The sequence below is a fragment of the Panthera onca genome, chromosome B1, assembly GCF_046562875.1.
Source record: "Panthera onca isolate mPanOnc1 chromosome B1, mPanOnc1 haplotype 2, whole genome shotgun sequence".
NCBI lineage: Eukaryota > Metazoa > Chordata > Mammalia > Carnivora > Felidae > Panthera > Panthera onca.
Window position 1 is genome coordinate 60,389,983 of NC_138342.1, and position 15,693 is coordinate 60,405,675.

The 15,693-nt window shown below is 40.4% G+C and overlaps 1 pseudogene; it reads right to left on the bottom strand.

Moving 5' to 3' along the window:
* Positions 1-10,948: 10,948 nt before the first annotated feature.
* LOC132693074 (NADH dehydrogenase [ubiquinone] flavoprotein 2, mitochondrial pseudogene) lies at positions 10,949-14,774 on the bottom strand (annotated as a pseudogene).
* Between the last annotated feature and the right edge of the window lie 919 nt (positions 14,775-15,693).

The following is a 15,693-nucleotide window of genomic DNA, read 5'->3' on the forward strand; positions in this document are numbered from 1 at the left end:
CTTTTGTTATGAATTCAGTTTTTCCATATGTATACCTATCCTCATAAACTAGAAAAGAGAGATGATTCTTTGTCTTCTGTCTTCCCACAATGCTACTATGCCTTACATAATTTAGGTTTTCAATAATGCAATTTTATTTTGCCCCTAAACCATGGACCTCCCCTGAGACTGACAAAATTGGAAACAATATAAATCAAAGAAAGAGAGAAACATAAGAGTGACAGATTTTTCCTGGTCTAAAATTAGGAATGTTCACCCTGGACCTAAAAAAAGTGGACTGGGAAATGCAAAACTCAAAGGTGAAAAGGAGAACTATAAATCACCAAGCGAAAAAGCAACCTGACAGACACATGAGAGTTCTGAATGCTCCTTGCGAATCCAGAAGACCTATGGGTTTTCGGTGGTTGCAAAAGTAACTAAATAAACAATGGAAGAGAAATTTTAACTAAGTTATGAACAGAAAACCTTAATTAGACTAACCGCCAACAAAAAGAGAAACCTCACCGTCAGCGACACATCACCGTCAGCTCAGCAAACAAAACTGAGAAATTATAAGCAGAGCTCTGTATCAATGAAGTGACACTTGAAGAGAGACTGTATAAGCAATCTGGGCCCCCATTGTTTTCCTAAATTATATGGAAGCTCCTGCCACGGTGAGAAACACGTGATGTTTAGTTATGTGCACAGGAAAAAAAAAATCTAGATCATGGCACATTAGTAACAGTGGGTTATCTCTGGAGAAAGGCCGATGGTCAAGGAGAACTGGCTCAGTTAGGGTTCAATCAGGGTAGCAGACTACTAGCAAAAAATATATTCTCCATATATAATTAGATAAAATATGTTCTCCAAATATATGTAAATTATATACACACACACACACACACACACACACACACACACACACACACAGATTTGTTATGAGCATTTAACCTGGCAGTTGGAAAGGAAGACGGATGTAAGGTGGGGAAGAGCAAGAACAAGGTGGAATCCACAAGCATGGCCTGGACTTACTGAAATCCTTTGGCGTCTGACCTTTGTGCAAAGGTGTCCAACAGAAACCAGAGCCCTTTGCTACAAGTTTAAACACATACTCTAGCCCAGGAGTCTGAGAAGCCATCTAAGCATGTCAGGGGCAGTGGGACAGTCCAGGTCCACGTGCTGCCCCCGCCAAGGATGTGAGCCCTCAGATCGGCATCACCACGGTGAGCTACAAGATGGCTGCTGCTTTCTCGTGTCCTCCACACCCACACAAGAATCTGTCTGTGGCCTCTAAACAGACACATAAAGGAAAGCAAATTCTGGGAAATGTATTACAAAGCCCCCAAAAGGACTTTAACTTACATGGTTTAAGAGGTTTCTTTGGATAAAGGTATTTTATTAAAAATAATTTTTTAAATCTTTAAAGAAACCAATTCAAAACCATTAAGCTGTAGCACATGGGCAAGAAGTCAATAATTTATTTTTAAGGCTGTCATGACACTGGTAATATTCAAGCCAGTGATTTAGATAAATAATCAAAAAACATGGGACGCCTGGGTGGTTCAGTTGGTTAAGCACCTGACTTCCACTCAGGTCATGATTTCAAGGTTTGTGAGTTGGAGCCCCGCATCGGGCTCTGTGCCGACAACTAAGAGCCTGGAGCCTGCTTCGCTTTCTGTGTCTCCCTCTCTCTCTGCCCCTCCCCTGCTCATGCTCTGTCTCTTTCTCTCTCTCAAAAATAAATAAACATTTAAAAAATTAGATAAATAATCAAAAAACAGAAAAAAACATGCAAGCTGGATATTTGAAAATATCCAGAAGATCAAGTAAATTTCTTCAACCAGGGATTTCTATAATGGCACACCTTTCATAATTTCCTATTTTCTGACATACACAAAGGTAAAGTTCTGTGCATCTTCCACAGAGGCAAAAGTTCTCAAGTTTAGTGTCTGACATAACATCTCTTTTCCCTTAATTCACCACAAAGACTTTTGCGTCTAGCAAACTGTTCATCACATTTGCATATGATTTCTTTCCAACTAATTCGGTCCTTTTAAGTCATGAACTTCCAAAAATAAAAAGATACGAAAAATAGCACTCATCAAAGGGAAGAGACCACATGCCTCCACCAGCCATTTTTTTTCTAATACAAATCATCCTTTTTCTGGAACGTGAAATAAAATGTTGGCACTTCTGAAAGGCCTCCGTAAGTGTGACTTTGATAATATGGTGTTATTGTTATTTTTATGTAGCCCAAATGAATATGAAGGCTGCATCAAGGGCAGGGGGTGGGGTGCTGTAGGAATACAGATCTAATGATGAGAGGCTGTCGTATCCTTAGCAATCAGAAGTATCTGGCTTATGGAGCCTTCCTCTTGCAACAGACACCAGTGTGCTAGGTAGTTTACACATATCCTTGAACTTCACTTACACAGCAAACCAAGGAGGGGAGTATTATCTCTGGTTTTGTTAATAGGGAGAAGGGTTGAGGAACTTGTCCAAAACATGATCCCAAAACACACGTGTGCTACTGTAGTATCCTACCTTCTTCCAGCTCTGTTCATGGCCACGGCCCAGGACCTTCCTTGTTTTAGCGACAGCAGCCCATATTTATGGAGAACTACATGTAATAGATGTGGGTCGAAATGATTTATGGCTTTAGAATCACTTAATCCTCATAGACGTCCCACAAGATAAAGACTATTATTATCAGCATTATATACAAAAGGAAAGTAAGCATCAATGAGGTTCCTTTAGTGGGAAAAAGAGAAAGAATTTGAATCCTACAGTGAGAAGAGGAGAAAGAATTTCAATCCTGGGGTTGGTTCCAATTCCGTCACTGCCATCTTCTATATCCTCATTTCAAGTTAAAATATAAAATTCCAAGACTGTGCACTTACCCAGCTAGCTTCAAGCTACTTTATTTCCAACTTCGCTTTCATTGCAATGAATTGCCTCACACTTTTTGGCTTTCTCCAGTGTGGGGGGGGGTCTCACCTTTGACCTTATTTAACTTGTTTGCACTTGTTTCATTCATCACACACTCTAAGAATTTTCACTGACAGCCAGCTCCCCCAGCTGTAAAGACATGCTTGATGACCTTGTCCAATATATTCCACTTTAGCACCCGGTGACCCCAAGCCTGGATGTGCCCCTTACTACTTCACAAGGGAGATAAGGACATAGGCCAGACCGGACTTCTCTCTGTAACACTCCCACAGGTGTCCACATGTGTCCACTTAGCATCCTAGGCCCCCACTGGGAAATTCAGCAAGGCCTTGTTGCCCCCGCCCCCCCCCCACCCCCGTGTGGGTGCCTGCTAGTTAATTTCCTTTCATTTTCAATCCAAACAGACTCACCCTGGTTTGCTGAGTCATGCTTCCTGATAGAAAAAAGCTAGCAAAAATGCTCATGTGTGCTGCTGAATTACTGGACGTTATGAGGCTAAAGCAAAGTTTCCTACAAAACACTTTGAAACTGTTACTGTACTGACAAAACACCAAAAGGAGCTTGTGAGATGGAATGCACACTAAGATTAAAAGGGTGGCAAAAAGACATTCTTTATTTGAAACCTTAAGAAATGAGTGAAAATTCATTCATGTGCATTTCTGTATACTTCATGATGGAACAAAAAAAGCAATTAAATATATCCAATTATTTACCTTGTATTTATATTAAACTTAAATTAATTATTTAACCTATTAAATGTGCTAAATATGTTAAATAATACTGATTCTCTTACTAAAAAAAGATAATATATGTCAATTTTTCAAGTTAAAATACTAATTTTATAGTTTTGCTATTTTTTAATACAAACAGTATTTTATGGCAGTTACATATTATTTAATATTAGAAGTGCTATTGAGCATGTATCAGACCTAGCCATAACTCTACTTTGTTTTCATTATAACGTCCTATGGAAATCAAAATAAGGCAGAAAAGATAGGAACATAAAACTGAAGTTTCCCAGTGGTCAGGTAGTCTTGCATCTGGCCATTGAAAAAGTCTTTATTTCATCTTGTAAAGCACATTTCTCATTTTTTTTCAGAAAGCAGAGGTATATATACAAAGGAATATTACTCCGCCATAGAAAAGAATGAAATCTTGCCATTTGCAATGACACGGATGGAGCTAGAGAGGATTATGCTAAATGAAATAAGCCACACAGAGAAAGACAAATACCATATGATTTCACGCATGTGTGGAATCCCCGAAACAAAGAAAAAAGGAGACAAAGGAAAAAACAGAGTTTGTTAAATACAGAGAACAAACTGGTGGTTGCCAGAGGGGAAGTGTGTGGGAGGATGGGAGAAATAGGTGAAGGAGATTAAGAAACTTCCAGTTATAAGGGCGCCTGGGTGGCTTGGTCGGTTAAGCATCCGACTTCGGCTCAGGTCATGACCTCGTGGTCTGTGAGTTCGAGCCCCGCGTCGGGCTCTGTGCTGACAGCTCAGAGCCTGGAGCCTGTTTCAGATTCTGTGTCTCCCTCTCTCTGAGCCTCCCCCGTTCATGCTCTGTCTCTCTCTGTCTCAAAAATAAATAAACGTCAAAAAAAAAAAAAAGAAACTTCCAGTTATAAAATAAATAAGTTGTGGGGATGAAAAGCACAGCATAAAGAATACAGTCAATAATATTGTAATTAGGTAGGTGACAGATGGTGACTACACTTATCATGGCGAGCACCAAGGAGTGTATAGAATTGTTGAATCACTATGCTGCACACCCAAAACTAATGTAACATTGTACGTCAACTTTACTTCCATAGTAAGTATATATGTATAATATATTTTAAAAGAAAGCAGGCCCTAAAATTGTTTGCTTTCTCTTTGAAAGATTTAACTTGTTTATTTAAGTCAATTTGAATGCTCTCTGTTTAAAGCTTCTCTCAGATAGCCACCAAAAAAATCCATGCGTATAGTATGAGTGTTTAACAAAAAATAAATGTGCTAGTATCACAAATGTGTTGTTGTAAGTTGATCACATCAGACAACCCAGGTAAGCAGCCGTGAACTGATGGTCTATGGTACCATGAAGATTTATTTCTAAGTCCTTAGTTTGCATCAGTGTAAGGGTTCCTATGTGTAGGTTCTCAGGACTTTTGACTCATTTTTTCCAGCAGATTATCTCAAAATAACGAGAACAGCCAGAAAATGCATTTTGTTCATTTCTAATGTATATATTATAAATACATTTTAGAAAAAACACATTTCCAGAGCCATTTCCTCCCCGAGCAGGGCAATTCATAACATCTCAAAGAGCAATGGAATTCTTAACTGCTATGAACACTCTGGGAAAGTCTAGGTTAAAATATTTTGCCTCAATAGTAATATCTGTGCATTTAAACCTCTGGGACAGTACCTTCACCCGAAGGCCTGAAAGATTCCTGGTCAGGATTCCAGCAACAAAAGCAGATCATGAACTTCTTAGTTTTTGGTGTTTATCCAACCCAAACATCATCCATTCTTGGGGCTCAGCTGTCAGGGGTCTGAAGCGAGGCCACAGATGCAGTTGTGGCCAATTGGTAGAGGGGTAGGATTCTGAGCTTGAGTCAGATAGTCTAGGCTTCGAGCCCTTGCCAGCTTCCACAAGTATGTTCCCTCTTTACTCCTGATCATCTGTAGAGCATGCATAACAATAACATTTGTGTATGTTTTTAATAAATAATTGGAGTTCTTACCCCACACCAAGCTCTGTTCCAGGTAATAAAGATACAGCTGAGAAAAAGATCGACCAGGTCTCTCAGGGAGCCTAACACCTAGTAAAGAGAAGATAGACAATCGATAAGGAAACAAATAAATTAGAAAGATAATTGCAGTTTGTGCTAAGTACTATGAAAATAATAAAAACCAGTTAATGGACTAGGGCTGTGCTGTCAGATACAGAAACCACCAGCCACACATAGCAACTTAAGTTGAAATTGATTAAAACTAAATGAAACTAAAAATTCAGATCCTCAGCTGAAGGAGCCACAATCCAAGTCCTCGATGGCCACATGTGGCTATCATGTTGGACAGCTCAGATACAGAACTTCTCCATCATTGCAGAAAGTTCCATTGGTGGCACTGTTAACTAGAGTGATGAGAAGTTTGGGTAAGGGACTGCTTTAGATGGCAATAATATGTATAAACAACTGTACAGTGAGGAAAAGAAACTATAGTAGAGACTCCATAAATTGGATCCATTATGTAAACATATCTCATAAATCTATATTTTTTTCTCACTTTATTCCTCAACTTATAAATCCTAGAAAGAGACCCACTGAAATGTAGTTTGCTTTTTACTTCTAAATCATGGACTTCTAACACCTGAAATTCTAGGTCAACAATTTAGGCTCGACACACTTGAGTGAATGATCATTTTCTTCTGCATAGTTTCCTTGATTAAAAGAAAAAAAATGAAGGAGAACATTTCCCCCAAATTTTGATGAATTATAAACCTCAGAAGTAGCCAAGTACATTACACAGAAAGGATAGGAATAATTTCTCAAAGGTTATAACTTTAGTTGAAGTCAGAACACATGAGATTTCAAGATCTAACTTTGAAAAGCAAATTCTTCTGTCCTTGATTCTCTGTAACTCTGGCACTGATATACTCCATCCACATCTTAAAGATCTTTATGACCACAGAACTTGACCCTGTGTTACATTCCCAAAAGGCTATGTGTAAAGTGAATATTTATGCATTGAATTGTATCTCCCAGTGTGTGTTATTTTGGGAATGTTTTACTTAGATAAAAGAAAATAGCACCAATACATGAAACATCCAATGAGTATTTATTGAATTCCTAAAACATGACCAACTCAAGAGGCAGAACTACTCAATAACTAAAAATTTTTACTTGTCTTTCACTGCCGCATTCCCCGACTCTAATTTTTTTTTTACTGTACAATTAACCATAGCCTGCTGTGCATATTCATTTTGAACATCGTGTCAGGTAACAGTGCAATGAATGATTAAGTCAATTTATCTTTGCACATTTATTTAAGAAGCACATGCAGGCTAATGTACACCAGTACATTTCATTTCTATTTCTTTGAAAATGACTATGTAGCATCATTGGCCTTGCCTCAACCAGGAATTTAGCAGAATTTATGCAATAAAAGATCCAGAAGGAGGTATATTTCCAGATGGAGCTGGAGGGTTAATTGCATTCCTGTTTGTCAATCTAACAGCAATGGTGTTAATACCTGCAAGTGTGAAAATCATAAGCTATCCCTATAACAGCCATCAAAGTTTTGTCGACCAAATGGCTAAATGGAAAAAGAGGTGAACCATCTCATTAGAACTGAGAAGTGTTGATTGAGCCAGCAGGGAGCTCTGAAAATGATTTTCCTCTTCTTGGGGTTGCCACCTGGTGCCCTCAGGGTAGACAAACGTGACATGTTAACCATGTATGTGGAAATCGTGTCCAAATGCATTAAGCAAACAAATGTGAAATGTAAAGCAAGAGGAAGGAAAGAGGAAAACCTTAGGTAAGTTTGGTTAACTACACAGCTGCTCCCAGGACCTATGGGCAGCTGTTCTGAGTTCCATTTAAGAAAAACCGTGAGATCCCTTTCTCTTTCCGGGCTAAGCAAGCAAATCAATCTATTTATACCTGGTCAGTGTCAAAGGAAAATCTCAAAGCTGTGTCTTAAAAATGCTTTACGAAATGGACTGTGTCCAATTATAAAACAGAACTCTGGCTATTACACACACTGCACAGTGATTTGGATTGCACCTTCTTCTGCAACCCCACCAACAACTCTTGGAAGCAACATACAAGCCTTGGAACAAATTAATGAGTCTTTAGGGTCATGCAAGAAATAACATGGTTTTTTTTTTTTGTCTCAGCCACAGACCTATCAGCAAACTTGATGTAGCAGCTGCATGTTAAAGCTTCCTGGATTATTCCTGATCCCAGGAACAGCGAGGTAATTGTTTCTGACCTTTTGCACCAATATTCTACAGGAGCATGTTTATTTACTTGACAAGTTTCCAGGAGACATATCTTCAAGAAGTGCTACTCTGAAAAAAAGTTGGTACTGATGCTCTACCGCACAGGTAACCATATATAAAATATTTAGGGTGTTGTTTTTTTCTTTCTGCCTCCAAAAATATTACATGTTCATACTTTTGAAAGGAAGAAACACACATAAAATGAAGACCAAGATTGTGAAGTTTTACTTGTCTTTTAATTGGCTTTGTTCACTTCATAATATATCATAAACATTTTCCCATGTCATTAAATAATCCTCTAAAGTTTGAGTAATGGAACAGTCTAATTTTAACAGTCTTTATTTTTGAACTTTTGGGTGCGTTCCAAACTTACTATTATACATTACACTTTGAGGAACATGCTTATTCATAAATCTGTCTGCATATGTTTGAGATACATTTTTAAAAAGTGGTGGGTCTAGGTCAGCATGCTTTAAGTATTTTTAAAGACTTTGGGAAGTATGGTCAAATTCAGATAGCCACTCTGATTTATGTACAACAGAAAATGAATATAAGTAACCCTGTGGAATATTTACAGGCAAGAGCTGAACACAAAATGGCCACACCCTTGCTTTGATAGAATTCTTCCCTGCAAGGGCCTTTGGTTGATCTTTCATGACCACCAGATGTCAGTCTAAAACAGAGCAAACTGAACTAGACCTAGATGGGGAGAAGGGGAATCCACTCTTTTAGTCTTATGTATACTTTGCTACCCTATATTTTCTTCAGGCTGCCAGGGAGATGGAGTTTTATGAAACAAACAAACAAAAGAATGGATATTGTCAATTGGATAAAGCGCTAGGACATCGGATGCCTTTCGATGACCCTCAGGTTAAGGGCTGATAATCTGTTTTGCTTTACATTTCCCTAACATCACCTTCATACACTGGTCTCACAGCTGAATCTTTTCAGAAGTAGACTTTGGTTTCCTTCGAAGCAGACAAACATTTCATGCCAACCCATGTGCTTGTTCATTAGCTCACAATGAGACAGAGTCCCCTGGGGTAAAATGAAACGTTTAAGGAGATGCCTTTGAGTTTTTCTACTTAGTAGTTAAACAAGGAGTGTTACCAAGCAAGGAGGAGCAGATACTTGGAGATGTCTCTCCATACTGACTTTGGACAGCCATCATTATTTCTTCTGACTTCGGTGAATGGTTCCTTGCTGCCTTTTCCTGTTTCTGAGGAAAGGATGCTCCACACCCTAACGTGTTTGGAATTTCCAAAGATGTGATAGAGTTGTTTTCAGGGTGCTTGGTGCGTGCAGAAAGCTTTGCTGTGGCTAACACAGTGATGCCACTGCTGACACCAGCCAAATGCAGTTGGAGATTCTAGTTCGTGTCCTAGTGCAGCTGCGTGGGAAAAAGATACATGAAAAGGGAAAAACATAAAGGTGCCTCACACTGTGCCAAAATTATGAAAATTAAATGGGGCTTTAGTCTAAAATATGCCAAGGAAATTAGGATGATTTATTATTCATACTGGTGCTTTTATGGCAAAAACATTTAAAATGTGAGGATAAGGGGGCACCTGGATTGCTCATTCGGTTAAGCGTCCGACTTCAGCTCAGGTCGTGGTCTTGTGGTTTGTGAGTTCGAGCCCCACATCGGGCTCTGTGCTGACAGCTCAGAGCCTGCTTCAGATTCTGCATCTCCTCCTCTCTCTGCCCCTCCCCTGCTCATGCTCTGTCTCTCTCTGTCTCTCAGTAATAATAAATAAACATTAAAATATTTGAAAAAAAGAAAATAAAATGTGAGGATAAGGATAGTGACATCTGTTGAGTGATAAGCCTTTCATACAAGCAAAAGAGGTGTTAAAAATAAACAAAATAAAAAAAATAAAAAAAAAAACCAGGGATAAAGGAAAGTCCTGAATCTACCTTCAAATAATTAACTTGTACAAAATGGGATATGTTAAGTAGATGACAGCTGGGTAGTTTAGATCACAACTGGATAATGCGGCTGGCAAAAGAACTAAATAATCTTCTCTTAGCCTACATTCATAGAAGTGCAGCGAGTGCCCCGTTAAAGGAAACTTCCCAAACTAACCCAAACACATGTGGAGTGTTTTGCTCAGTTAAGAGGGGAGATAACAAATGGGACTCCATCTGTAAGAGAGAGAACAGAATCATAGAGTCTCAAAACCTGGTCCTTTCAGCAAAGAATGAGAATTTCCCTGAAGAGAAAGAAGACTTAGGTAACAGTGTGATCATTCTATTCAAATACTGAACGATTGCCCTATAAAAAACGCAATGCAATTTATCCCATCGTTCATGCTCGCAGAGTGGGCATCAATGAGTGAAAGTCACAGGGAGGCAGATCCGGAGACAAAGTCGGAGCTACCGGAAGCTGGGAGAGAGACGTGAAACAGATTCTTCCTCCCTAACCCCAGAAGGAATCCATCTTGCTGACACCTCGATCTTGAACTCCTAGCCTCCAGAACCGCGAGACAATAAATTGACACTCAGTTTGTGGTACTTTATTATGGCAGCCCTAGAAAATCAATACAAATTACTATAGTAACGTCCTACCTCTAAACTCGTTGTTACATGAGAAAAAGAAGCACGTACCTATTGAAACTAAACCACTGGTTGATTTTCTATTTCCTGTAAATGGAATGCAATCTTAACTAAAAGCTCCAGAAAGGAAAGAAAATTAAATCATTCAAGGGTGGTAACAACTGAGATGACATGGTTGGGTCAAGAATTTCCAAGAGGCCAATGACCTCCTTCTTTAAATAGGAGATTCATATTTTATTTCTCCAGTGACATATTTGCAACTGAAGGTAAGTTAAAGACCCGAAGGGCACCTGGGTGCCTCAGTCTGTGGAACGTCTAACTCTCGATCTCAGTTCACGGTTCGTGGGCTCAAGCCCCACGTCCAGCTCTGCACTGGCAAGTGAGGAGCCTGCTTGGGGTTCTGTCTCTGCCTCTCTCTCTCTCTCTCTCAAAATAAATGAACTTAAAATTATTAATTAATTAATTAATTAATTAATTAAAGAGCTGCTTGCACACCAAAGCCAGGTCCTTTGGGTAGTCCAAAGAGGTAAGACCCCCAGCTGTCTCAAAGAGAAGTGTCCACTCTTTGGCCCAGGTTTTGGCATTTTGCCAATGTCAGAGTTCATAGTAGTTGTCATTTATTTCAGCTATTGGTGTAGTTACACGGACGCCTGAGCATTCCACCTCTATAAGAGTGAAAAGCTTGTCAGATATCATATCTCCAGCATTTTTTCTAAGTTGTTTTTGTTTTTGTTTTTGTTTTTGTTTTCCTGAATGGCCTCCTGTAAGGGGTCAGAGCTTTGAAGCATGCTAGGTGTTTCGTAGACCTGGATTTGATCATTTCCAACTGGCTCTCAATTGTACATTGTATAAAAAGTTGCTACTTCATATATTCTCACAAGAGGTACTTGTAAAACGTCACCCTTGTTCATGGCAGAGACCAGTAGCCATCAGTTCTATCTTTGGGCTAACTCCAGGTCTGGGGCACAGCTTTGTGCCCTTCTGGATGTTTTGGGGGGGGGGGTTGTTTTGGTTTGTGTTGTGTTGTGTTGTGTTGTGTGTTTGTGTACAGTTGCTTCTATCCCCTTAGATATTTCTGGTGTGAAGTCAAATGGACCCTAAAGTCACCCATGATGAGGATTTGAGGGGATAACTTGGAAAGACTGAGTCCAAAAAGCAAAACCAGGAGTGAGCAGACTTGAATGACACCAAGGATGGTGATAAAATATGAGTGTAGGAGCTTCAAGAGAGAGAAGGGTTTTGCTTGAAGGATGAAACATAATGGTTTAGAAGGATAATGATAGTCTGATAATTGACGGAATTCCAATACCATCTCCAGGCTCCATGGTAGACAACATATGGGAATCGAGTTCGTTCGGCCCAAGAAAGCTACAAGTGAAACAATGACCTAGAACTTGGTTGATGGATGGTACATAGACCTGAAAATGTTATCACATGAATTATTCAAATAATTAATTCTCAATAAAATTTAGGACCTTATACTATCTGAGTCTCAGATTTGGAAGGGATTTTGTAGGTATTTAGTTCAATCTCACACCAGAGCAAGGTGTGAGGCCTTGAGTTTTCATTTCAAGTTGAAGGCATAAACCTGGCCTTGGAGTTTCCCTCAGTTATATGACCGTATGTGAGAATAGAGTGAGGGTGAGGATGACTGATGACACATTGCCCTGAATGTGTGGATTCAGCAGATTATTTTTAAATACATCCAATTTAAACTGTCATTTTTCCCTTCAGATTCCAGAGGGATCCAGAGGCAAGGGGCCTCTTTCCAAAGAAAAAGCTCTTGTGACTATAAATACACACTGACAAACTGCATACAGAATGTCTCAGAAACTAGAGAGAACTATCAGAGCGCTAGCATTCCACAATTTACAAAAGATAGCAATACATGTATGTTTGCGATACCCCATTTCACTCCTTAATCTTTTGTAATACTACCATAGTCCTTTAAGAAAAAAGAAAAAAAAAGTTACACTTCCAAAGAGAGTTTCTTACGCTCGCTGGCCTTTCAGAAATCTACCAGACCTGAACTATAACAGGACGAATATTCTCTTTGCATTGGGGACAGCTATTGACTTATAACTAAATCTGAGAGAAGAAAGTACATTACTCTTTTCCCCCTCTCCCTCTTATATTAGAAATAAGAAAAAAAACTTGAAAGCAAAATGATCTGAAAAGTGTTCACTGCTGGGAGGAGAAGCTTCTCTGGATTTGGCAATCTGTCTCCCTAACATTTACTGTCTGAAGCTCACTAGGCTTATTAGATTCTGCAGAGCTGGGCTGAGTGTGACAGACGTCTCTAACTATTAGTTGGAGAGCTCATAAGCATAGGTATTCATTTAGACTGAGTATTTTGAAGAATGAAAAATAAGGTACTGATTAAGTACATGAAAATTATGTGGTGAGGAAGCATACCTGGGGCTATAAATGTCTCATTTAAAAAAAAATATTTTTAATGTTTCTTCATTTTTGAGAGACGGAGAGAGACAGAGCACAAACCTGGGAGAGGCAGACAGAGAGAGAGTGAGACACAGAATCTGAAGCAATCTCCAGGCTCTGAGCTGTCAGCACAGAGCCTGACGCGGGACTCAAACTCACCAACCTTGAGATCATGACCTGAGCCGAAGTCCGACGCTTAACCAACTGAGCCACCCAAGCGCCCCTGTCTCATTTTTTTTTTAATGTTTATTTATTATTGAGAGACACAGAGAGACAGAGCATGAGCCAGGGAGGGGCAGAGAGAAAGAGGGACACACAGAATCTGAAGCAGGCTCCAGGCTCCAGGCTCCAAGCTGTCAACACAGAGCCCGACGTAGGGCTCAAACTCACAAACTGGGAGATCATGACCTGAGCCAAAGTCAGAGGCTTAACCCACTGAGCCACTCAGGTGCCCCCGTCTCATTTTTTTTAAGTTTATTTATTTTGAGAAAGAGAGAGAGGGTGGTGGGGAGGGACAGAGAAAGAGGGAGTGAGAAGGAATACCAAGCAGGCTCTGCAATGTCAGCACAGAACCTGACGTGGGGCTCAAACTCACAAACCGTGAGATCATGACCTGAGCCAAAACCAAGAGTCAGATGCTTAACTGACTGAGCCCCCCCCAGGTGCCCCTGTCTCATTTTTATTAAACAAGAAATGCATGCCATGAAGAACCTCCAGAAATAAATAGGTTTGAGCTGCCCCCTTGACTCTTGAAGGGGAGGGTTAAGGGGATAAGACAAATAGCTCTGTCAATAGTGCTCATCCTCTGCAAAAGGTACTTTTTATTTTTCCGGGGTCAAAGAAATTATCCTAGAGATAATCTTTTTCAGAAGCCTCTGGTTCTCAAGTGAAGGAAAGCAGCTGAGATACACAAAATCACACAACTTTCTTTACTTTCCTATACCCGAATGTGGCTTACCAGCCCCAATTTCCATCACAAACAGAAATACTTAATGGTATCATTTCAAGAAACTTGATTCTTGTGGTTTGCTGTTCAGGTTCCTTTGGTTTATTTCTCTTCAGCTGAGGGGTTCCTGCCTCCCTTACCCCCAGGTGGCATCTGGATTTGGGGAAAGCTTATGCAGCATCCCAGAACAAGTTTGTGGGTAGGCAGGGTGCGTTGAGTCTAGGTGCTCTCATCTAACCCCCTGAAGAAAAACTTATTCTGACACTTGTTAAAATGGAGATTTTATTGGACTATTGAAATCAGAGCTTGCAATAAGGGAGAGAGATGGGTCTCGGCTCCAAATACAGTAGGGACAAGAGGGGATTTATAGCCAAGGAGCAGAGTGAGGGGTAGTCAGGTCTAAAATCACTAAAAGGACACATCAAGGATGGGGGAATTTTTGCTAAACTGACCCAACAGGATACTTGCTAAAAGAGGCCAAGAATGCATACATCAAAGGAGGGGAATAAGGGAGCTTGATCAGATGTCATGGGGGGGGGGGAGGGGGGTGACTCAGCAGGACTCTTTGTGAACCCTGGGCTGGGCAGGACCAAGGCAGAGGTGAAGTTGGAAAGAGGGCTCAGAGGAGACTGACTGACGTTGGGCCAAGAAATGCCGTTTTCAGTCCTTGCCAGCCTCCACTGAGGCACGGCCCATCCTGCCGGTCTTGGGTCTCCTGCACTGTCCTCATAGCATCTGCTGCTGAGGCCCTCAGCCCATGGCGCCCTCCACTTCTCAGAATATTCATTCCCTCTAACCCCACGGCTGGAATCTTTCTGCAGGCTCCCAGGGACTCAGAAACTACTCCGCATTCCCACATGATATTGGGGTGCTCAGGACTCTGTGGGGATGCCTTCAGTGTCATCCACATAGACATGTCCCAAAGGTGCTGTTACTCTAACCTATGAAACTTTGGGGTCTTCACTTCAAAAATCCCATTTTCTTTGGCTACTTTTTGAAAAGCCAGAAGCTGACCCTTTTATTTAAAATATTTTTAATGTTTATTTATTTTTGAGAAAGAGAAACAGAGTGTGAGCTGGGCAGGGGCAGAGAGAGAGAGAGAGAGAGAGAGGGAGGGAGGGAGGGAGGGAGGGAGGGAGGGAGATACAGAATCCAAAGCAGGCTCCAGGCTCCAAGTTCTCAGCACAGAGCCGGATGCGGGGCTCAAACCCAGGAACCACAAGATCATGACCTGAGCCAAGTCGGATACTCAACCGACTGAGCCTCCCAGCCTCCCATGTCCCTTTTATTTAAAACTCCCCCATAATTTACCAAGGGTTTCCACTCGTGTGGACTAATAATGAAGCAAGTAATTGTTCCAAATCTGCCAAACTTTACCTCAGATTTGAAGAGAAGTACTGGAAAAGCCCATAATGTAATTAGAATTGAGAGACAAAAGAGATGAGGGAAAGAGAACACATATTTTCTTCTTTGATGGAATATTTTCCAATTGGCAAGTTACCATCTAGGATTAGCAGACATCCCACATATAAAGGATAGCTCCGAATTAAATTCTGCTGACTTTTTTTTTTTTTTTAATAATGGAGTATAATGTTACTTGTTTCTAAACCAGGAAGTAATTTTCTCCACAGAATATTCTCTCTGTATAATTTCAGGATCACTGTCTAGTAAGAACAGGTAGAAATCTGAAGTAGAAGGATTGCTTGTCAAGATGTCAGGAAGCCCGGGATCTGCCTTACATCCGTCACTAACAAGCTGGATGATCTTGGCCAAATTATTGTACCTCTCTCGATCTTGATTGCTACTACCTCTGTCAGATGATAGACATCTGAACA